The sequence below is a fragment of the Vicugna pacos genome, unplaced genomic scaffold (genome assembly GCF_048564905.1).
Source record: "Vicugna pacos unplaced genomic scaffold, VicPac4 scaffold_106, whole genome shotgun sequence".
Classification (NCBI taxonomy): domain Eukaryota; kingdom Metazoa; phylum Chordata; class Mammalia; order Artiodactyla; family Camelidae; genus Vicugna; species Vicugna pacos.
In genome coordinates, this window is record NW_027328786.1 from 511,172 (window position 1) to 535,696 (window position 24,525).

General features: G+C 39.4%; 1 long non-coding RNA gene across 1 annotated transcript in view; it reads left to right on the forward strand.

Moving 5' to 3' along the window:
- Positions 1 to 24,294, forward strand: part of LOC140694860 (uncharacterized) — a 36,899-nt gene extending 12,605 nt beyond the window's left edge. Inside the window, exons 4-5 of the long non-coding RNA XR_012070504.1 lie at positions 23,847 to 24,021; positions 24,198 to 24,294. This is a non-coding gene — a long non-coding RNA (uncharacterized lncRNA). The remainder of the gene's footprint in view (positions 1 to 23,846; positions 24,022 to 24,197) is intronic.
- Positions 24,295 to 24,525: the final 231 nt, after the last annotated feature.

Consider the following 24,525-nt stretch of genomic DNA (forward strand, 5'->3'; position numbering starts at 1 on the left):
TTAGGTCAGATCTCATTTCAGCCAATGAATTTACCAATTCTACTTGGCTCTTCTTTATAGCTACTATTTTGTTTTTGACATATTTTATGTCTCTAAACACTATCTCTTTTAATTCCTTCAGTAATTCGATCACTTCTTTTTAGAAATCTTGATCTAATAGGCCATTAATATCTATTTCATTGATCGTTCTTTCAGGGGATTTCTCTTTCTCTTTTAATTGGGAATACTTCCTCTGCTTCTTCAACTGCTCATATCTCTCTGGCACTGTGGCTTAAGGAGTATCAGTTATCTATTGTGGCCCTTAAAGGGGTTTATTTCTTTATCTATCTAAGGCCTATGCTGGAATAAAACTTAAAAACAAGAGAGAGAAATAGAATTTTAAAAGAATGGAGGAAAAGAAGGTTTGAAAACAGTGCATAATCAATAATAGAAGAGCAAGTTGAAGAAGAATAGGAATCGAGTTGAGATGTCTTTTTAAAACCTTAATAAAAAGAAGAAAAAAATCAAAACACAATATTTAAAACCTGTGAATAATCAATAACAGATCAAATCCAAGAGAATTAAAAATGAAATGAAAATTGTAAACATATAGAACTGTTTAAAAAGTAAAGATTAAAAAGCTAATAGAAAATAAAACAGGTATAAAAAGATTTTAAAAACAAAGATGTGTTCTCCTAGAGACTGAACGCTCTTAATGGTTTTATTGAGAGGTCTTTGTGTCTTCGCCCTGTTTCATGAACTCAGCTTGCTCTGTTGGCCCCCTCGTCTGTGCTGCTCACAGTGTCCATTGGCAAGAAGATTGCACCCCTCCAACACTGGGTCAGGTGCTTCTCTCCTTCGCGGTGGGCGGGTGGGTCACTCCCCGTCCGGATGCCACAGTCAGTGCTGTGTCAGTTGCTCCATAGGTGGGCTCAGCTTCAAGAATAACAGGTTTATGGAGATATAATTCACATACCATAAAATGCAGCCTTTGAAAGTGTGCATTAGGGTTTTATGTACATTTCAGGGTTGTGTAGCCATCACCCCCAAAAGGAACCAGTACCCTTTAGTAAGTCAGTCCCTAACCTTCCTTTCCCTTAGCCCTCAACAGCCACCACTCTACTTTCTGCCTCTATGGGTTTGCCAGTTGTAGGCATTTCATATAAGTAGAACCATACAGTATGCTGCCTTTTTTGATTATCGTCTTTCATTTAGTGTGACGTTGTCAAGGCTCATCCATCGTGTAGCATATATCAATACCCAAATTCCTTTTTGTATTCATATAATATGCCATAGTTATAAATACACCACATTGCTTATCCATCCATCAGTTGATGATGAATAATTCTGCTGTAAATGCTCATGGACAAGTTTTTGTGTGAACACATATTTTCACTTCTCTTCAGGATATATCAAAAAATGGAATTGCTGGGATGTATTCTACTTTTAAATTTTTGAGGAATTGCTAATATAGTTTTAAAGTGACTGAAGCATTGTATATTTCCAGAAATAATGTATGAGGAGTCCAGTTTCTCCACATCCTCAACTACACTTTTTATAACTGGGTTTATAGATTCATATTTATATATCATATATCATATATATTTGTCATCCTAGTTGGTATGAAGTGGTATGTCATTGTGATTTTGATTTCTGTTTCCCTAATGCCTACTGATGTTGAACATCTTTTTATGTGCTTAGTTCCCATTCGTATGTCTTCTTTGGAGAAACACCTATTCAAATTCTTTGCCCATTTTAATTATATTTGTCTTTGTATTGTCATGTTTTAAGTCTTCTTTGTCTATTCTGGATAAAAGTCCCTTATCAGGGAAAATTTTGGAAATATTTTCATCCATCCTGTGTATTGTCTTCTTACTTTCTTCATGAAGTCCTTTGAAGCACAGAAGTTTTTAATTTTACTGAAGTCCAGTTTACTTGATTTTTTCCTTTTGTTGTTTGTGCTTTTGGTGTCATATATTACAAGTATTTGTAATCCAAAGTCCTGAAGATTTTCTCATTGTTCATTTTCTAAATGTTTTATAGTTTCAGGTCTGTGATTTATTTTGAGTTAATTTCCATAAATGGTGTTAAGATAAAAGTTCAGTTTTCTTTCTTTTCAGGTGTATGTACAGGTGTCCCAGCATCATTTTTGTAAAGATTATTTTTCCCCATTGGATTGTCATGGCACCTTTGTCAAAAATTATATGGCTGTGTGTAAGACTTTGTTTATGGTCTCTTAGTTCTTTTCTCTCAATCTATTTTTCTGTCCTTTCTGCAAGTATCACACTGTATGGATCACAGTTTTGTTAGTGAGTTTTGAATTTGGAAACTTCAAAACTTTGTTCTTTTTCAAGATTGTTTTGACTATTTTGGGTATCTTGCATTTCCATATTAGTTTTAGGATCAGCTTGTTCATTTCTGCCAAAAAGCCAGAGCTGCATTGAATGTATAGGTCATTTTGAGGACAATGGCCATCCTAACAATAATAAGGCTTCTGATCCATGAACACAGAAGAGCTTTCCATTTATTTTAGGTCATTTTTAAATTCTATCACTAGTATTTTAGTTTTCAATATACATGTTTCAGATATTTTTCTCAGTATTCCACATATTTTTCTTAATATTACTAATTATTTTATTCTTTTTGATGCTATTGTAAATGAAAAGGTTTCCTTCATTTTATTTTTAGATTATTCACTGCTGTTGAATAGAAATGTAATTAATTTTTATATATTCATTTGTGTCTTACAATTTTGGTCAGACTGGGTTATTAATTCTAAGAGGATTTTTTTTTCTTTTCTCTCTATTTTTACTTTGTGGATTCCTTGTGATTTCAATATATAATATCATGCCATCTGGAATCAAAACAGTTTTATTTCTTTCTTTCTAATCTAGAGGCTTTATTTTCTTTGTCTGATTGATTTGACTAGAACTTCTAGTACAATGTTGATTTTGGGAGGGAATAATTCAGTGCTTCTGCATTATGTATGATCTTTGCTTCAGGTTTTTCATAGATGTTCTCTGTCAAGTTGAGGAAGTTCTCTTCTATTCCTAGTTTTTATCCATTATTCTATTAATATGGTGTATTACATGAATTGACTTTTGTATGTTGTACTGCCTTTGCATACCTGGATACATCCCACTTAATAGTGGTCTATTTTATATGTTACTGTTTTGGATTTGCTTGTATTCTGTTGAGGATTTTTGCATTTATATTCATAAGAGATAGTCTTTAGTTTTCTTGTGATGCCTTTGTCTGGTTTTCGTATCAGTGTGATACTAGTCTCATTGAATGAATTGGGAAGTGTGCCCACCTCTTTATTTTCAGACGAATTTGTGAAGCATTTTTTGTTTGTTTTTGTTTTAGTTTTTTCTTTAAGTACTTGATGGAATTCACCAGTAAAGCCATACGGGCCTAGCATTTCTTTGTGTGAATGTTTTGGATTGCTATTTCAGTCACTACTTACTGTAGGATTATTTGAGTTTTCTATTTCTCCTTGAATTAGCTTCAGTCATTTATGTCCTTCTAGGAATTTATCCATTTCATCTAGATTATCTCATTTATTGGCTATATAATTATCCATGGTATTCCCTTATATTCCTTGTTATTTTTGTAAGGGCAGTAGTGACATCCTTCCTTTCATTTCTCATTTTAGTAATTTGAATCTTCTCTCTTTTTTTTTCAGTATTAGATAAAATTTGTCAATTTTATTGATCTTTTCAAAGAACCAACTATTCCTTTTGTTGATTATTCTCTGTTGTTCATCTATTGTCTATTCCATTTATTTCTGCCTTTAGTATTTTGATTAGAATGTTTAATTCATTTATATTAATGTAATTTCTTATCAGATTGAAGTTACAACTGCTGTCTACTTTCTATATGTCTTTTTTTCCCATTCCTCTATTACTACACATTTTTGTACATAGTAAGCATTTTCAAGTGTGCCATTTTAATTTGTTTATTTTATCTTTTTCTTCTCCTCCTCCTACTCTTCCTCCTCCTCCTTCTCTTCCATTGCCCTGGAGAGTAAAATTAACATCTTGTTTTAAAGCAATCTAGTTCACATGAATACCAACTTAATTTCAACAGTACACAAAAACTTTGCTTTGGTATCAGTCTTTTCCCTCCCCCTCCTCATGCTGTCATTTTCATACAAATTGCACCTTTATACATTTATAAGCTCATCTACACAGTTTCATAAGTATTGTTTTATGCAGTTGTCCTTTACATCAAATAGAACAAAACATTTACATGTAATGCCCGATTTATACTGTTTTATTTTTTTACTCATGTAGTAGTGCTCTTTATTTTTCAGGCGAGTGTCCTTTCATTTACACCTGCTGGACTATCCTTAGTATTTCTTGTAGGGCAGGCCTGCTAGCAATGGATTCTTTCAGATTTTGTTTTTGTAGGAGTGTCTTAATTTCTCCTTTAATTTTTTTAAAGAATCATTTTGCTGGCTATAAAATACTTGGTGACAGTCTTTTCCTTTTATCTCTTTGATGATACCATCCACTGCCTTCTGGTCTCCATGGTTTTTGATGAGAAATCAACTGTCTTACTGAGGAGCCTTTCTATATGTTGAGCCACTTTTCTCTTTCGGCTGTCAAGATACTTTATTCTTGTCTTTTGACACACTGAATCTGATGTGCCTATTTTAGATGTCTCTAAGTTTATACCACATGGAGTTTGTTGAGCTGCTGGGATGTACAAATTAATATTTTCATCAAATTTGGGAAGTTTTCAGCCATTATTTCTTTATATATTCTTTCTGCCCCTTTTTTTCTCTCCCTCCTTCTGGCGCTCCCATTATGTGTGTATTGGTATTGTTGATGGTGTCCCACCTATCTCTGACACAGTGTTCATTTTTTTTTCATTCATTTTTCTTTCTGTTCCACAGACAGGGAAATCTCAGTAGTTTTAATTTAACTGACTTTTTCTTCAACAAGTTCATATCTACAGAGAAACCACTTATTGAAGTTTTTATTTTAGTCATTATATTTGTATCTCTAGAATTTCTAGTTGGTTTTTATTATAAATTTTATTTATTGTTATTCTCTGTACAATGAGATGAGCACATAATTTAATCCTTTAGGCATGGTTTCTGTTAGTTTTTTGAACATATGTGTAATTGCTTATTTATGTCTTTGTCTAGTAAGTCCAGTGTCTGGGCTACCTCAGGGAGTTTCTGTTGACTACTTTTTCCCCATCTGTTATGACCAAACTTTTCTGTTTCTTTGTACATCTTGTAATTTTCTGTTGAAAGCTGGACATTTAAAATATTACAATGTGGCAGATCTGAAAGCCTGATTTTCCTCATCTCCAGGGTTTATCGTTGCTTTCATTGTCATTGCTGCTGCTGCTATTTATTTAGTTACTTTCCTGAACAAATTCTGTAAAGTCTGTTTTCTTTATCATGCATGACCATGAGATCAGTGTGTGTGAAGAAAGCCTAGTTGTCATCACTGTAGTAATGATTTGACAGTGATTTCTTTCAATGCCTGGAGACAATCGTTTGAGCTGTTGCCAGGTGGCTGTGTGTCCACGTGCTGAGGGATGCCCTCAGCACCGGCATGCAGTCAGCAGCTCTTCCGTATCCTTTAGTTCTTGCTTATGCAGAACCTCAAGTTCAGCCAGAGTTGAAGGCTTAGGATTTTCTCAGATCTTTCCTTGCCATGTGCCACACATGTATATTGCCTTCTACAATTCTCAGAATTTTTTGGAGCTTTTTAACCCTACCTTCACCCCCAGAACGTCTCATTAATCAATTTTGCCTTCTAAGTTTCCTAGTCAGCACGTAGTTAGCCTCTACTGGTCCCACTGCCTCAGGCAGTTGTAATGTTAGATACTCACTGCTGATTGTTTCCCACACACACTCTGGGGACAGGCTGTTTGCACAGCATGAGTTTGTGACAGGTCACATAGTGACAGCTCTCTGGGGGCGGATTTTTTGGGTAACTTTAAATCACTTCTGCCCCTACCTTGATTGTGAGACTATTGCTTATAAAGGCCACCATTTAGGTGAGGATACAGGGATGGGGTAGATCAAGTTACAATGCCTCAAAACTCACTATCTTTATGGAGATTTAGCTGGGTTATTTTTCTCAAATAAAGACTCCCCGAATTGCTGGAAGTGTTGGTTTAATTTCCAGAGTTCTACAGAGGTTAATTTTGACAAATTTTACAAAGCCATTGTCATTGCTTCATAGAGGAGTAAGTTTTCCAAGATGTTTACTCAGATAGTCTAGAAGTGTATCCCATTTGCATTTGTGTTTAACTGAGTTACTTGCAAGACTAACTAATTCTACAGCTCCAGCCCCATTCACATAAGAGTCCACCTGCATGGATTCTCCTACAGCAGTGTACAACCTGTTGTCAGATTGTTGTTTTTCTTATTAAAGTGTAGGGGTTTTTAAAAATATGCTCATGAATAGCCTTTTGTCATTGTTACACGTTACAAAACTTCCACTAGTCTGTAGCTATTTTTTCCCCTCACTTATCGTTGCTTTAATGAAGTTCTCACTTTTAAGGATTTTCAGTAAAGCAGTTTGTGGATGCTGATCACACGGGTGAGGCATTTAACTACTGTCTAAACCTCAGTCTTTGCTCTGATTCACTGTCTGGAACATCTGAACACATCTACTGAACCCCATATACCAATGGATGCTGACAGACCTAATTAAAAAAATGCTTTTTAAGTAAAGCAAAAAATATTAACTTTGACACTGGAAACGACAAATCTCAAATTTCCTAGCTGATCTTGCTTTCTGTGATCATGAGCTACATCATGTTTTTAGAGCCGACAGGCATATTGAACTACTGATTTTATTTCATCGGATTTTAGAATGCAGAACACATTTCAGGCCCACTTATAGTACCATATGTGTATCTTAAATGATATGTACATATGATGATGTCTTTATTATAAGTACCTTATTTTATTTTAAGTACCTACTGCTGTGCATCTCATTAAGGAAAGCTTGAAACTGCAGTACTGAAATTTTTCATACCACCATCATCCCATAGCATCTCTTTTCCACTTATATGTTGTGTGGCAGAATATTTTTCTGCTCCCTAGAAATGATCAATGTTGAAGGGGAAAAAAAACCCCTCCTCAAATAAATATACTCCAAATCACACACTTATCTGAACGATGGCCACCATTTTAGTCCATAGTCCACACCAATCCATCTAATCATACTGACTCAGAATACTCAACATAGACAATCCACCCCTGAATTCAGGGTCCTCAACACACGTTCTATCCCCTCCCCATTCCTTGTTGACTCTGACCTACTTTTGTCCAACGTGTCCTGCCAGTCTCTTTGCTACTTGACTGCACTTTTTAATTTTTACCTTTGAGTTCCAGGCTGCGCCTAGTGATTTCCAGAGAAACGCCAGACACTTGGCTCATCAGGAGGGGCGGTGAGGATTTCAGAAAGCTGTTAAACTAACTCACTTTCAGATAGTGAGTGGCTGTTGTGCGCATTCCTTCTAGATCTCTGCCATGCCGGCTGCATCCACCCCAGCAAAATAACGTAGCTCCTTCAACCACCTCTGCCTCCATTCATCTGGGTTTCTGCTTTCAGTGACACTCAGATGCTGCTGATGGGCAATATATATATATATATTTTTTAATTGAAGTATAGTCAGTTACAATGTGTCAATTTCTGATGTACAGCGCAATGTTCCAGTCCTTCATATTCACATATATATGTATGAATTCCTTTTCATATTTTTTTACTAAAGTTTATTACAAGATATTAAATATTGTTCCCTGTGCTATACAGAAGAAATTTAGTTTTTTAGCTATTTTTATATATAGTAGTTAATATTTGCAAATCTCAGTCTCTGATGGGCATTTTTAAAGCCACATCTGGAACCCTTGTTGCAGAAGTGTCTGAGAAATATATTTTCGACCTCATAGACTTTTGGTTAGGAAGTTGGAATAAAGGCTGACCTGGCTCACCTAACTTGTCTGCCTTTGTGAGTAAAGAGGTCTGGAGTTTCAAGTCCCAATGAAATGTCCTGGCCCTTCAGTAGCAAACTCTTAAAGCAACCAAAATGCTCCCGTCTACCAGAGCATGACTTGTCCTTAGACACTGCTGGACATAACCACCGATGTTGTCTAAGGCATCGTCTTCATCTGGTGCACACTTTCTTTAGATGTGTAATATCCTGATTAACAGGACAAGCTAGTTTGGATTCCCAAGGCCACAGGCAGCCTTCTGCCTGACTTTGGAGTATATATAGTCCTCTCTCAGATCAGCTAGAGCTGTCTGGTGTGTGCTTTCCCAGAGAATGTGGGTGCAGTGCTCCCCACCAGAGTCCTACCAGTTGTTTTATTGCAGGAAGAGAGAGAGTAAAAGAGACAGAACAGGAAGTTCTTGTCCAGCCTCAAACACAGTCACCCCCGTCCAGGGCTCTTGCTCTGGGACACACAGCAGTGCAGGTCAGCAGCGATGTGGCCCCGGTGTACTCCAAAACATGGTGTGGTTTTACTGGGCTATCTGTGTCTTTCATGGGCCCTGCAAAGTTCTCGGCTTTGTGAAATGGGGAACTAAGGAACTCCCACCCATGGCTGTAACTCCCAGGGTTTGCACCCTTACGGGTTTTGAGGATTTGCTGGCAACTCATTCTTTTTCACTGGGTCATTTCTCGGTTACACCTGCAATCCTGTGACTTCCTTATCAGAACTGCTCCTTACGTTCGGGATTTAGTGAAAGATGCCATTTTAGCCTGTAAGTTCATGTTCAGGGAGGAGGAGGAAGAAGCATAGATCAGAATTGCTGTTTTGCTTTTTTTTATTATTGTTTTCATAAGCCGTCTCCTGTTGTCGAATGGACACTGAGCAAATGAATGACTGTTACACTCCCATTTGAAAGATGAGAAAAACGACACTCAGGGAGAGGAGGCAAACTTCCTGAGTTTCCAAAGACCAAAAGGGATGAGCACAGAATAAGATCCCTGCAAATTTCTTGTCTGTCATTCGCCTTTAGGTCAATGACAGAGTGCCGTGTGTAGTAGTAAAGTTGTAACGTGCTTACAAAAGGGTGCAGATGTTCTTGTTTTGTTTATAAAATCACAGTGTTTTGTCTGAGACTCTGAAAAAGAGAAACGGGTTAGTAAATGTTGGTTTCTCATCCTTGGTCCTTCCTCCCCTTCACAGATATGTACCCTTCCATCTGTAGCAGGAATAAGACAGCCCCAGCCTTGCCGTCTCATGAGATCAGTACTCATTCATTTCATTCCTGCCCACCAGTAGGTGATAAAGCACAGCGAGATTTTCATGTCCTGCTTCACTGATTCTTGTGAAATTAAGTGTTTGAAAAGGGAAGCTGCTTTTTTTTATATAAAGTGCAGTAATTTTCCTAGCAGAGAAGGAAATTGAGGATTTTCTTCATTGAAAATCAATAGAGATTTCAAGAGCATCTGTATTTCTGATGCATAGATTAAAATGACAAAATCTAGAGGGATTACCGAAACACAAGGAAGATACCAAAAGTGTCTTTAAAGAGCTTTTCTAAGACTGGGCTTTTAAAGAGACTGTTAGTTGACAGAGACCCTCTTCTCATCCATAGTCCCTCTCCTTAGGTTGGAAAGGGCCAGCGCTTCCCATGTTTGCAGTTCTGGTGCTTCAAGTGAGTTGTAGGGTAGGGCGGTGCACGTGGTGCTCCCTTCAGTTTGTCCATCCTAAGTAACCCCTGGCAGTCAGAGGGCGAGTGTTTTGCAACAACGTGAACCATTCACCATGCTCTCCGTGGTGTGTACTCATCTCAGCTCATCCAGGCTCAGGTGATGGCAGAGCAGAGAGTGGTGGCAAGAGGTCAGCCATGAGTAGCAGGAAGCAACTGGAGTCAGCTGGGGCCCAAGTGGCTAGGAGTTCCAGGTTGAATTCCCAGGACTTCCCACAGCTCATTCATTCAGCTAATACTTCTCCAGCACCTGTCATGTGCTGGTGCTTCATTGTGAACAGAACCAAATCCCTGTCCTCATGAAGATGACGTTCTAGTGGACATAAGAAATGATAAACGCAGAAGCAGATCCAGGTCAGGACACATGAGTGCTGTCTACTTTGGAGTGCACAAGGTGAGATCCTTTGGGAAGGAATGTATGATACAGGAAAATGTGGGGGAGAGGATGGCCGTATCCCAGGTCTTATTTGGGTCCCTGAGATGCACCTCGTGATGTGTGGGTCCTTGGTTTGCACAGGAACGAATCCAAGAGAGAGCCACAATTCAGTAAATGTAGATTTATTCAGAGAGATATATACTCCACAGACAGAGTGGGCTGTTTCAGAAGGCAACAGAAAGGCCATGAGGCGTGAGGGTTGGGTGCTCCAGTTTAAAGAAAAGTAGATACACACTCCACAGACATAGTGTGGGCTGTCTCCCTCAGCAGAGAGAGCAGCCACGAGGTGTGGTTGTTAGTTTTTATGCACTCAGTATCTTCATATGCTAATAAGTGGGAGGAATATTCCAACCGCTTTGGGGAAGGTGTTGCGATTACCAGAAATTGGGCCACCACTCACCCTTTGACCTTTCATGGTCAGCCTTGAACCTGTCCTGGCACCTGTAGGAGTGCCATTTAGCATCCTGCTGTATTTCAGTGAGTGTGTATTGAAGCTTAAGTTCTACTGGGAGTTGACTTTTCCACCGTCTCGGTGCTAATGGCTGTGCCATTCTTTTAATGGCTGTGCCCTGCCCCCTTCCCTCCTGTCTCATGAAGGAGCTCTGGACTGATTGCACAATTGCAGAGCAGGGGACAGAGTGGAAAGAACTTTATAAGTGGAAGGTGGAAGGCAGTGTTGGTAGTAGAATTCTCAAGTCAATTATAAAGTAAGGGTCTTCTGTTTGCTGGGATTACCTGGTGTCACATTAGGGAGCTGTGAGCCTTGGGGACTTCAGTGAGTGGGTGGCTCACTGTATATACTGTGTTGCTTCTTAGGCGGCTCGAGAACAGTTGGCTTATATGTGACCCATTCACTCAAGCAGGGGTCTTTTTGGGGATTTTCTGCACTTGAGGCTAACATGGGTCACATGGGGGGGCAGGACCGGCCAGTCACAGCTTGGTCCACAGTCACCTAGTGCCCTCGTGGCTTTCATCCCATGGATGTGTCACCTCCCTCTCAATGGGGACAAGGTCAAAAGTGGTGGGGCAGCTTCTCAGTGGCGAAGGCATTGCTCTCCAGACCCAACACTCAACAGCATGGACCCCTGGTTTTGGCTACAGTCTTAGCTAGATGAGGCTGTTGAGTAGCTGAGCTCATGAGACGTGGGTGCCATGCTTCCACTCTCACCAAGAGCTCTACTTTTGAAGATTCTGATCAGACAGCCACAAATACTCCCTAGCCCATAAACAAGGAACAGTCCCTTTCACTCGGGGAAGGGCACACAGAAGGAGAACGGATCATCCCGAGAGCAGGAGAGGCCAAATCAGTCCTGCCCTCAGGGGTCTGAGAGACGAGCCAGCTCAGTTCCTCTTACTAGTGGTTTACTTGGAGGATCTGGGGTATTTTGGTGACCTGCAAGTGTCAGGAAATAGTACACGAGGGCTTTGTAGAATTTCTGGTCCGGTGTTAACTCACCCCATTGTAGCTGTCGTGCAAGGAAACAAAACTTGGTGGACAACAGGCCATGGCCTCTGCTCCCTGGTGGAGCCAGGAGATTACAATGTTAAGAACGACTGCAGGGGCATCATTTCTATGTTGAGAGGCCAGATGGCCTTACATATCTCTCATGCTGGATGCCTAAGTTGCAAAGGGAAACTGGATTTCATCCAGCTCTCCAGCCAAGGAGGAGACCACAAGTGGCCTCCCCCACCAACTGTGAGCTCTTTGCCTCCACTGACAGCAGCATGTATAGCAAAAAGCTGGGCTGCCACCTGCGTTTCCGTGTAAACATCCGAGTAGCCACAACAATGGCCTCGTGAGCGATGGTGTGCCCAAGGAAGCGCTATGTGGGGCAGAGGGAGGAGTGCCGGGGTCAGACACCGGGAGGGCAGGCAGGCAGTGAGGACATCTGTGCAGCGCAGATGCCATGGAACTGAGCCAAAGGGAGGCTGGTTTTGGAGCAGGGAGCCTGGGCAGTGCCATGTTGTTCGTAAGAAGATCCTGGGCTCTGGATCCAAGAAGTCATTGGCTTGATTCCTGACCTCAACCCTCATCTTGGGCAAATGTTTGAAGCTTTCTGTGCCTCTGTTTCTTGGTGTCCCAGTTGGGGACAATAGTAGCAATTACTTCTGAGAGTCAGGAGCGCCTTTATAGATGTCATTTCATTACGCTCACATCAGCCCACAAGCACGGTGCTTGGTCCCCCGTTTTACACGTGGCAGACGAGTAACTTTTAATCAGTAATCACGCAGCTAATAATGGTCATAATCAGCATTTGAATTTGATCCCTGTGTCCAGATAATTTCTATTCTCACTCAGTATTACTGGAAAACTAGTAAAGTCAGAACAAACACTGCTGGGAAGTGGGTGCTTGAAACATGTTTGTCATCTTTGCCATTGGGGAGTGTTGAGTTCACATTCCTCACAGCACTTCTGAGGCTCCCTGCGTCTCCGGCTGCCCCTGGTGGGGTCTACAGGGCTCTGGGCAGTTTCTCCTTGTTCTCTAACCCCAAGGCTCTCTGCTCTCTGCAGGTTGATTCTCAACCCTGACTGCTCGGTAGAGCTAGTGTCTAAAAACAAAAAAATGTGGGGAGGGTACGGCTCAGTGGTAGAGCACGTGCTTAGCATGCAAGAGGTCCTGGGTTCAATTCCCAGTACCTCCATTAAAACAAATAATGCTCAATACTCCCCACAAAAAGAAAAGAAGTATTTAAAAAATAATAAACAGTACAAAGGCCCCACTCCAGGCTGTGGTGCACTATTTTTTAAAGGCTCCCAAATGCATCCCATATGCAGGAGGGTGAGAGCTATCCCTATACACTTCTTGTGAGCTTGTCCACTCACACCCATTAGCCTCTTGAAACAGTAAAACTACTTGGCTCAGCCTAGAACTTTCTCCCGATTTCTAGAGTTTTATTTTCCTACTGCACATCTCTCCTGGAGCCCACAGGAACTCAGCCAGAACTGAATCAGTTGTCTCCTCTCATGACTTGCCCCTCTTCCTGCCCTTCTTTTTTTTTTTAACATTTTTTATTCATTTATAATCATTTTACAATGTTGTGTCAAATTCCAGTGTTCAGCACAATTTTTCAGTCATTCATGGACATATACACACTCATTGGCACAATTTTTCTCTGTGATTTATCATAACATTTTGTGTATATTTCCCTGTGCTATACAGTGTAATGTCGTTTATCTAGTCTACAATTTTGAAATCCCAGTCTATCCCTTTCCACCGTCTAACCCCCTGGTAAACACAAGTCTGTATTCTCTGTCCATGAGTCTATTTCTGTCCTGTATTTATGCTTTGTTTTTGTTTGTTTGTTTGTTTTTGTTTTTTAGATTCCACATAATAGCGATCTCATATGGTATTTTTCTTTCTCTTTCTGGCTTACTTCACTTAGAATGACATTCTCCAGGAGCATCCATGTTGCTGCAAATGACATTATGTTGTCGGTTTTTATGGCTGAGTAGTATTCCATTGTATAAATATACCACATCTTCTTTATCCAGTCACCTGTTGATGGACATTTAGGCTGTTTCCATGTTTTGGCTATTGTAAATAGTGCTGCTATGAACATTGGAGTGCAGGTGTCATCCTGAAGTAGATTTCCTTCTGGATTCAAGCCCAGGAGCGGAATTCCTGGGTCATATGGTAAGTCTATTCCTAGTCTTTTGAGGAATCTCCACACTGTTTTCCACAGTGGCTGCACCAAACTGCATTCCCACCAGCAGTGTAGGAGGGTCCCCCTTTCTCCACAGCCTCTCCAGCATTTGTCATTTGTGGATTTTTGAATGACGGCCATTCTGACTGGTGTGAGGTGATACCTCATTGTAGTTTTGATTTGCATTTCTCTGATGATTAGTGATATTGAGCATTTTTTCATGTGCTTTTTGATCATTTGAATGTCTTCCTTGGAGAATTGCTTGTTTAGGTCTTCTGCCCATTTTTGGATTGGGTTGTTTATTTTTCTCTTATTGAGTTGTATGAGCTGCTTATATATTTTGGAGATCAAGCCTTTGTCGGTTTCACTTGCAAAAATTTTCTCCCATTCCGTAGGTTTTCTTCTTGTTTTATTTCTGGTTTCCTTTGCTCTGAAGAAGCTTGTAAGTTTCATTAGGTCCCATTTGTTTATTCTTGCTTTTATTTCTTCTAGGAGAAAATTTTTGAAATGTATGTCAGATAATGTTTTGCCTATGTTTTCCTCTAGGAGGTTCTTGCCCTTCTTATTTCAGGGAATGGCACTATAATTTAGACACTGCCAAAGCCAGAAAGCTGGCCGGCATCTTTGACCTCTTCCTGCCCTTCCATCACACCTGTGGCCAATCCGTCCACCTGCTGAAATGTTTTCTTCTCTCTCCTCCTGGCAGGGCCTCAGCAGGCCTTCACATGAACCTGCCAATAGTCCTCCCTGCCTCTATCTTGTCTCTTTCTAGATCACTTTGCATGTCTCCTCTACCTTGGAGGCACACAGAGTCCTTTGTGATGTGCCCCTGTGATCTCTCCACCTGGTTGCCTCACCTGCCTCCCACACCCTGTGCTCGCTTCTAGACTATTTGCAGTTCCTGGAAGGGACCTGGCTCTCTTTGGCCTCCCTCCTTTGCATGTGCAGCTCCCCAGGGAGAAATGGCCTTAACATTATAAGTTCACCTGATCACTTCTAGGGCATCTCAGAGCTCACCACAGTGGTTCTCTCCTCTGGGAGAGCCTTGGCTACAGTTCCGGCTCCCTGCCCCGAGCACCCTCTGCTGACTGTTATCCAAGCCCTCTTAACACGCCTCCTCAGCCATCATTTCACAATGAGTCCTGTGCACCTAGGAGCTCCCGGAAGCAGGGACTGTGTCTTTTTCCTCTTTATTCTCAGAGCATTGTAGAGACTCAGGTACAATGGTGGAGGACACAGTGGTTATTCTGCAATTTCTCTAGAGTTGGGGCCTAGGGGTAACAGTCTGGTGGGAAGAAGGGCTTAGGGGATTCACCCTGAAGCCACATTTTCAATTAACATTTCATGTTGTTTTTGTCTACTATTTAAAGTTACGAGTCTTAAAACACAATGACGATTTCTAAAAATTACATTACCGATGATTGAGAAAAATGGCAGTTTTCCATATTTAAGAATATTATTTTAAGTTTGTGTGACTGGGGTGGTGGAAAATAGAAATGCAGGGGCTACTAAAGCATTCTCATCCCCTTCCCCACCCTCAGGTCCTTTGGACAGAAGAGACAGAGGGATGTGAGGAGAAGGCTTGGATGGTGAACCGTGCAGTGCTTTTAAATTGTGACAGTTACTTGTGCTATTTTTTTACTTTTTTTTTAATGGAGGTAATGGGGCTTGAACCCAGGACCTTGTACATGCTTAGCACGTGCTCTATCACTGAGCTATACCCACCCTTCCCCCCGATATTTGTGTTTTTAGTGGGCATAATGTGCTGGTAGCAGGTACTTTAGCATCAGACACAGTCACCTGCCTCTGACCATCACGTTAATAACTTTCCCTTGAGCTAGAGAGCTAGTCTGTTTCCAAACGTTCAATAAATTATCTACATTTTCTTTTTTCTTAAACAAAAGGTATTAACTCATTTTTTTCTTTAGTATCGCCTATAAATAAAATGTGATTTTATTAACCATTTACCAAAGTGTTAAGTGTAATAAATATTAAGTACAGATTTCTGAAGCATCAGGCATCACTGAAGATCCACATTCTGCTGTTCTGTCTCTCTGTTAGTCACCTTACTTTTGGAGTTCTGGAAGCGGTGCCAGGCAGAACTTGAGTACAAATGGGAGACGGTTGAGCAGGAAGAACAAGTCTGGCCAGAATAGGAGGCGAGGTGTCCCCACGTGGAGATAGATGAGATTACCCAGGAAAAGCGGGCGCTGTTTAGATGCACTTTATTCTGTTTACTTCTGGACTTGTCAGCCTTGGCTGCGTGTTGGAATCACCAGGGGACCTTAAAAAATGTTGGTGCCTGGGTTCCATCACTGCAAACTCTGATTGTACTTAGTGGCCTGGGGGCGCATTCTGGCATAGGGAAGTTTTTAAAGCTCCTCTGGTTATTCTAATGTGCAGCCAAGTTGAAGGAGCACTGCCTGGAATGGTGGACACAGAAGAGAAGTGAGGTTCTTCCTTCATAATAACAGTAAAAAGGGGGAAAAGAAAAAGACTGGTATAAGTGTATATGAAAAGAGGCATTGATTTGTATCCTTTCATGACACCAATAAAAAATGCAAAATATAAATTAGCTGCAATGACATAGATGTAGAAGGAAAGAGAAATTGGTTTTTATAGTTGACTCCCATTTTTTTAAATGCGCCTTCATTATTGTGGCCTCCTTTTCATCATAGACTAGGTGCCCCTTTGTCTTGAACTAAGTCCCGGTCACTGCTCCCCCTTCCTACTGGGATGTGCACAAAGCAGCATGGCTCTCATCCTAAAGTCAGAGAAAGGGTAGAAGAAGCAGGGAAACATTTGTTGAGGTGCCATCAGTGTTTGAGCAGTGTTTGAGCTAGTCATTTTACATAACTGGAAATGTAAATTTATTGCTGCCACTCCTGCTGCAAAATTAAAAAAATAAAACTGTATATCTTTGTATCAACATTCCAGAGCTATGAAAAGATGATTTTTGAGTCATTTGTATTATTGCTTCTTTCCATCAGCTGAGATAATTTAGAGCTGATGGTGCTTGCAGTCAGCAGCAGCAGGACAGTAGGTTGTGAGAATGAATAACTCTTGGGAAAAAAATGCTTTTACTAGGAGTATCTGAAAATGTCTCCAAATATAGATTTAATAAATTGAATCACAGATCTACAGAATGTTGGCACTGAAAAGATATGGAGGGAGCAGGTCAAACTCCTCTTTTTATAAATGGAAAAAAATGAGGTTCAGCTACCAATAGAAAGTGACATTTGTCTTTTACAATGTAATAAGCTTCTAATAATCCCCATTATGAATAGTTCCCATTGTTTACAACTGAAGATGGGGGTAAAAGCATATGTTGGTGAAAGACTGTACATTCAGAGATGAAAGCTGAATCTTAGACAAAATTAGATGTTCATAATGCTTTTGAGTCCTGAAAAACAAAAACTTATCATATTGGCAGCATACAAAAAATACTGAAGAGAAGTTTTTTGGTCATTTAAACTGCCAAGTTTAAATTTAATTTTGCAAGCTAATAAGTTTAAATTTTCATTGGGACATGCTTGTTGAAAAATTGAAGATGAAGACTCATTTAACTTTATCATTCTTCCTTATTTAAAAAATTGCCTTATTTTTTTTTAGTTTTTTATTTGAAGTATTTTACTTTACTTGAGAAAGCATGCTCCATTGTTTAGAGAGGCCAGCGTTGTGGTAGTGAGATCTTGCAAATGAAGTTGCCTAAATTCATATTTGAACACAGCAGCTTGCTTCCTGAGTGATCTTGGACAACTTAACTTCTCTGTGCCATAGTTTCCTATAAAATAAGAATAAGAGAGTTGCTTCTTCATGACAGTGGTAAGGACGGGTCGAAGTAATGTATAGAATCTACTTGGAAGGCTTCCTGGCACAGAGGAAGGGCCATGTACTTAGTTACAGCTATTATTATACTATATCTGGTTTTATAATCCAGTTAAATCTTGATTCTTGCTGATTTCATCTCTTAAAAAATTCTAAATATAAACTCTAAAATGGAAACTCTTAAACTTCATAGTTGTAGCTAATTAACACATAAATCTCAACCAAGAAACACACAGTGGACACCAGTTAGCTGCAGACAACTGTGATTCTTTCTGTCCTGCACAGACCCTAAGCTGTCACTACCTTCACTTCTGAAATCAAAGGCAAGCTAAGGAATAGAGCTTTAAATCTTGGCCTCATCAGGTGCTCAGACCATGGCAGGGAAACAGTTTACTGTTCACATGTGCATTTTCAAAAAATAGTATTAAAACGAACACTGTACATATTTTGTTGTGTGTTTGACATCGTTAACAGAAAAGAAAAGGAAAAAAAACAGGAAAAAACCCATGCATTTACAAACAAGGAGGCTATGTCTGAAATTTTTTTTTTATATTATGTTTAGGATTTACTGACCAGTTAGGAGAAATATCATTTCATTGGTGTAATCCCTTGATTGACTAAACTTGTTTTTTTAATTAGGAAGAAGAGCGTGTTCCCTTTACCACCTGGGGAAAGTGTATACATATAACCCTTTGCGCAAGTGCTCTTTTTCTGGGTAAGAACCTGCCACAGACTTTTAAAATCTAATGTGAAATGCTGAGAAAACTGAAAGTCAAGCTGGGAACTATGTAGTCTCATAGAGGAAACTTTTTCCAGAGAACATCTGAGCCAATGCAGGGCGCCGCTCTGGAGGTTCCACAGTCTCTTCTGCTCACAGTGCTTCCCCCAATTCTTTTCACCTCATTTGTTCAAATCAGATCAGTGGTTTAGGATTCTCCAGGGTCTGATTAAGAGACCAGATGGAGGCATTAAATTTCTAAAATTTTCCATGTGTAACAACCTAGGTAAAATGTCTAAGAATAGCCTAACAAAAGGATAGTAGGAACTATCAAAAAATAAAAGTAAAAACTACTGAAAGATATAAAAGGTGCTTTAATCACATGATTCTAGATTAAAAGATCATATTTCCAAAATATCAGAAGTTATAAAATTGATTTGGGTTTATTGTGAATAAAATCATATTAGTAATATAAAAATTAATAAGATAATGAGAGTTTTACTAGTTCAAGAATAGCCAGATTATAAAATAAGGCAGGAAGTCCAGATATGGGCTCTGATATCAATAATAATTTAATATAAGAGATGGAAGGCATTACAAATCAGGGAGATAAATAAAGGTTATTCAGTGAATGAAACACTTGTTAGCTACTTGGGGGAAAAGAAAAGATTGAAATCATACAGTGAACCATATATTGTGATAAATTCCAGAAACATTTAAAAAGTAACACAATTAGAAAAAAAACTACAAATAAATATGGATGAGTATACAACCTCTAGATGGACAGTAAGTATCAGAGGAAATTATACAAAGATTTCCATGCATCAGAGCATCCTAATTTTAAACAAAACACCAGAGAATGTTATTTGCTTACAAATCCGACAAGGGGCTAATTCCTTCAATACATAGAGAGTTCAGATCACTTCAAAGGTAACATCAAAATATCTCAGAAGCGTAGAAGGCAGAGAAGATGAACACACATTCGCAAAAGAAAAAATAGATGTCACACTTCAATGGTAATTCACTCAGTGCACATCAAAATGAAATAGTTTTCCACTTCTCAAGTGACACAACTCTGTTTATGAGGATGAATTGCCAGTGATCACCAATCCCATGCCTAGGTTACTGGATAATTTTTGTGAAGTATGGTTGATTTACAATGCTGTGTTAATTTCTGGTGTACTCCTCAAGCCTTCTTAGAAAGCAGTCTGGCAGTTGATATCAAGAGTCAAAAATATTCATATGTTTTAATCCACTAATTCAGCTTTGAAAAACTTTTAATCAGGAATTATTTCAAAATGGCAGGGAAAAGTCAGTATGGATGCAAGTCACAGACATACTTTTATATGTGTATATATATATATAAAATCTCAGCCAAAATATTCTTCCAACTCTTCACAAAGTAGAATAGTATGCAGTCATGAAAAAGTGTGTCCATGAAAATATTTTATGACATGTCAAAGTGTTGCGCTTATGATAGATTGGAGAATTAAATTAATATATAAAATGATTTGTAATATACAAACAATGCACCATTCTGAAGGAATTATGTCTATAGGTTGAAGCATTATTCTTATTTTATTTTTTATTCATTTTCAGAGTTGGAGTCTTTTGATTGTAGGTGACAAAATCAATCTCCAATGTGTTTAAACAACAACCAAGAAATGGGGATCCATGGGATTTATTGGTTCCTGTAAATGAAAACCTCAGGTCTGAGGTCTGGCTTCAGTCAAGGAGAGATACTCTAGCCCAGATGATGTCAAGGGCTGCTTTTGTCCTGTCTTCATTCTGTGTCCAAAGATGTCTCAGCATGATGCTTCTAGGCACGCAGCATCCCAGATCATCCATCCAAACCAAGACAGGTCTCTTTTGGCAGCTTCCTCTCTTGATAGAAGAAGCTTATGTTTCACATGGGCAGCAGCATGTATCTCCTCACATAATAGTGGCTCTTCCTGGGTTATTTGCCAATTCTCCAATCATGTGCAAGGCCAATACAATGAGGGGTATTATTTGTCTTAAACCAACTGAGATCTACTTCTGGTGCTTCAGAAAGAGTGGGTCAATCGAGGTTAAATCACAGGACTAAAAACAAAAGGGAGGTTATTTATCCTAAAGCAAGTTCTGGGTCCTCTTCTAAGACTGGGGACAGATCCAGGACAGCAGTTCTGTCCACTACTGAGTACTTTCAAATTTTCTTTAATGAGCAAATGTTAAATTTATGATCAGAAAAGATGATAAATAAGAAGAAACTTGAGGAAGGAGAACGGAAAGCTTTCCTGTTTCTTAAGAAATAGTGAACCCATTAAGTGCTTGGAAGAAAAATGGAAATGTGTCAAGTTTGTAAAAGTTCTGAAATGAATTAGAATTGATTTTACAGACCATGTAGGAGACAGTGCTATACAGTTAGTGTGTCTTTGGGCTCTTTGAGTATTTCAGTACTTTCACTTAATAGTTGCTTCATTTGGGGCAAATTGCAACATCTCCATGTGGCTCTATTTCCACATCTGTAAAAGAGATATAATATTACCTTCCCCACAGGGTGATTGTGAGGATTTTGAAAAATAGATGTGTGCTGAAGCAATAGTAAGTATTTACGCATTCTTAACTATTATGTTTACTTAATACATAATTAAAAAATTACTATGCAGACTTTTAAAAAATGCATACTATTTAAATGGCCTATATGAGCTGTACAAGAGAGGAAGGCTTAATATACCTTCTATAATACATTTTTCTCAGCCTTAACTAATTTTCACATTTAATCACAAACACACCAAAAAGTTATTCCTTTCACAAGCATGAAGACTTAACTGTGAAGAAAAGGATGATGAAAGAGAGTAGAGGAGAAAATAAAATGCTTTCTCTACAAACTGATGGCTTAAAAACTAAGAAAAAACACCTTTTTAAGACTTTGGTCACCATATTCATAGCTTATACTTAGGTAGAGTTTTTCACATGCCTGCGGTTAATGTTCCAATTGTTTTCACAATTAGTAAATAATTGACTCATCACAATAGTCCTATAAATTGCTATTATTATCTCCCCATTATATGGGTGAGGAGATTGAAGCCCCTAGAGGTTAAGAAATTTGCACAAGGCCCCACAGCTAGCATCAGAGCTGGGATCCAGATGCAGGAGTGTGGCTCCAGGAGGGGCTTGTAAACACTCCCTCTGCTCTCCCATGCAGGTGCAAGCCAGCCGCCTGCTATTACTGTAAATAACATGATGTGGTTCACTTAGTCCTGAAATTCACATTCTTTGTAGCTTTCTCTCTGGGGCACCCATCAGGAGCAGCCAGGGACACTGAGTACATGCTTCTGGACTATGACCAAGAAGGTAGATGGAAGGAAAACTGTTTAAAAATGGGATCTTTAATGTTCATTCTTCAGTGGCCAGAAAAAAAACCTGCCTAGTGAGGAACTGAAACCCTATTAGCCACGTGCAAATTTTGCTTCAGACACCCCCGCTGCCCTTGGGTCCACACAGTCAAAACTACTGTGGATTAGGGACATGAATCTTGTGCAAATGCAGGGAGTAGGAATACCTGCCATTTCAAGATCTCAAGGAGTATGAAAAGCATGTGAAGCTTTCATCAGCAGAGACCTGCTGTCACTCCCACTATTACCCTCAGGGCATGTCCACAGCTTCACTGGTCCTATTCAGAATGAAGACGACAGCTAGCACCTGCTGACCCCTGAATCAGTGATAGGTTCTCCCTTGAAAGGAAGCATATCCCCTTCATGGGTTACAACTAGTTCATAACCTAAGTAATTCTACAGATGTAGAAGGGCTACTTTCATTTGTTCTGCTATCACAGACTTCCCTCCAAAAGATCATGCCACCAGTTACCCCATTTTCACCCATTAAAATATACTTAACAGGCTTCCTTCTTTAGTGCAGTTTTAGGTTTACAGAAAAATTCACAGAAAGTGGAGTTCCCATATATTCCCTATGCCCTGCACACAGCTGCTCCTGCTGCCAGCGTGTTACATTAGTGGATGCACTCATTCTTTTTGACATCTTTCATTCCTCCTCCCCTAAAATTTAACATGACTGATATTCACGTCTCTTATGGCATTTACGTGCGATTTATATCACTTCTCACGTTTATGTGAAGTTTACAACACATGCATGTTTTCTGTTTAAGCTGGGTTGGGGGCAAGTTTTCTGTGTAAAAATACGATCATTAGTGAGTCTCATGCTGCTGGGTTCTTGGGTTGTCAGGTCCTGTTAACCATTGTTTCAGTTATTGGGATCATTGTCTACGGACTTTCAGTGTTCATTGTATTTCCTGCAAAACTTCCCAAGAACCTGAATGGAACAGACCCAATCCAAAAGTACCTGACTGTGCAGGTGGGCCACGCCCATCACTGCTTCCCATATCAGTTTTATCATCATGGTGACCCTGAACGCCATATATGAGAAAGTGGCAATCATGATGACTGACTCTGGTAAGCTCCTCCTGCAGCTGAGATAATTTCTACACCAGTTTTAGAACCAGGTCAAAACAGAGACTATCTTTTAGGCACTTCAATTGCAGTACATTACAGTCTTTAGTTAACTTCAACTGCAAACCTATTTTCTCTAGCCTATATGAGAAGTGAATTAGCTCCATTTTTGCATTAGTAAAAGGGACAAAGGAAGCTTTAGAATGTCCAAGCTCTGTGTAAATATGTCAGTGCTTAATAATAATTTCAATTACATTAGATAATGTACCCTGTTGTTGAAAGTAAATAGTCTCTGTATTGCAAATAAGTGGAAGAGGGTCGTGGTTCCAGTGGCAGATTTGCTTGCGCGTTACGGAGAGGACAAGTAATCACACTGTTATGTGTCTTCCCCCCATGCTGTTCCTGTTAGTGTAACTCCATTCTCATCAGCTGCAGCTTCTATAATAAATGTTTCTTCTCTCTGGCTTGTATCCCACCCAGCGGCTTAGCGGCCTAAGTTAAGTGCTTCCAACACATTGCATGTGGCTGGGTGGTCCTCCCAGTGGTCTGCTCAGTGGTCATCTTCTGAAAATACTAAGACCAATTCAAATTCTGAACTAGGAGGATGACCCGTTTTATGTTCCCCAAATGCTTCTAGCAAGTTGCCCCGTGTTTTGTTTGTCTTCTTCAATAGTCCTACCTTACTGCCTTTCAGGGAGACAAGAGAATATTATCTAGCAGGATGTTTAGAAGTAGCTTTCTTTCAAATTACACCTAACAGAGGACAGTTCTTGCCCATTGGATACTGTTGTGCTTATAAATTTTAAGGAACAGGTGACTTTTTTTTTTTTTTTGCCTTGTGGGATATCACTTTCTTAGTGGGAGAAACTCTTACAACAGTGTGTACAGTTGGAATTAACATAGTGGATATGTTAAGAAATTCAAAACAGCTGGTATGAAAACAGTGTGAATTGTGTGTGTGTATGTGTGTATATATGTATATATATATATATACACACACACACACATATTAAATGTGTTAACTCATGTGTCCGTGGCTTTGATTAGGGTCTCAAAGCCGTTCACAGTTTTACAGACTTACCTTTTCTTTATTCTAGCTGCAGAGCTCCCAAGGACCAGACTGACTATGAGAACAACCCAGCCATGAAGGTGTTCTTGTTCCATTTTGTCAACTACTACTCCACGTGTTTCTACATCACATTCTTTAAGGGCAGATTTGTGACTTATCCATGAGATCTGGTGTATTGGCTGTAAAAATACAGAAATGAAGAGGTGTGAATACAGCTATGTGTTCTGACAATCTAACCTGTTTCAGGTTTTCTCTTAGTTGCCCAATGAAGAGTGTCTTTACTCTCTGCTCCTTAGATTTTTTTAGGCATAAAATAATGACTTTATTTCATGTTAGAGCTATCTAAAATTTAAATGAGATTTTCTTTCTAATATTCCAGTGTGACCCATGTGATGTCTCCTTGAACTGATGACACAGCTGACAATAATCATGGGAGGACAGCCCATCTGTAATAACATACAAGAGGTGTTAATTCCGTGAGTACTCAGTCATGTGATCTTGGGTGGGTGAGAATGGCCCACCCACCCACATCATTTTCCTGCATGCCCATCTCTAGAACAGTGGAGACTCTCTGCTTATTAAATCTCTCCAGATAAGATGATCCAGCCAAAAGTATAAACGTACCTGATGTTTAATAATTATGTTTAAATACCTTCCTTTTTATGTTTAACATAAATCCCCAAGTGCTATAGTCTCTGCTTATTAGC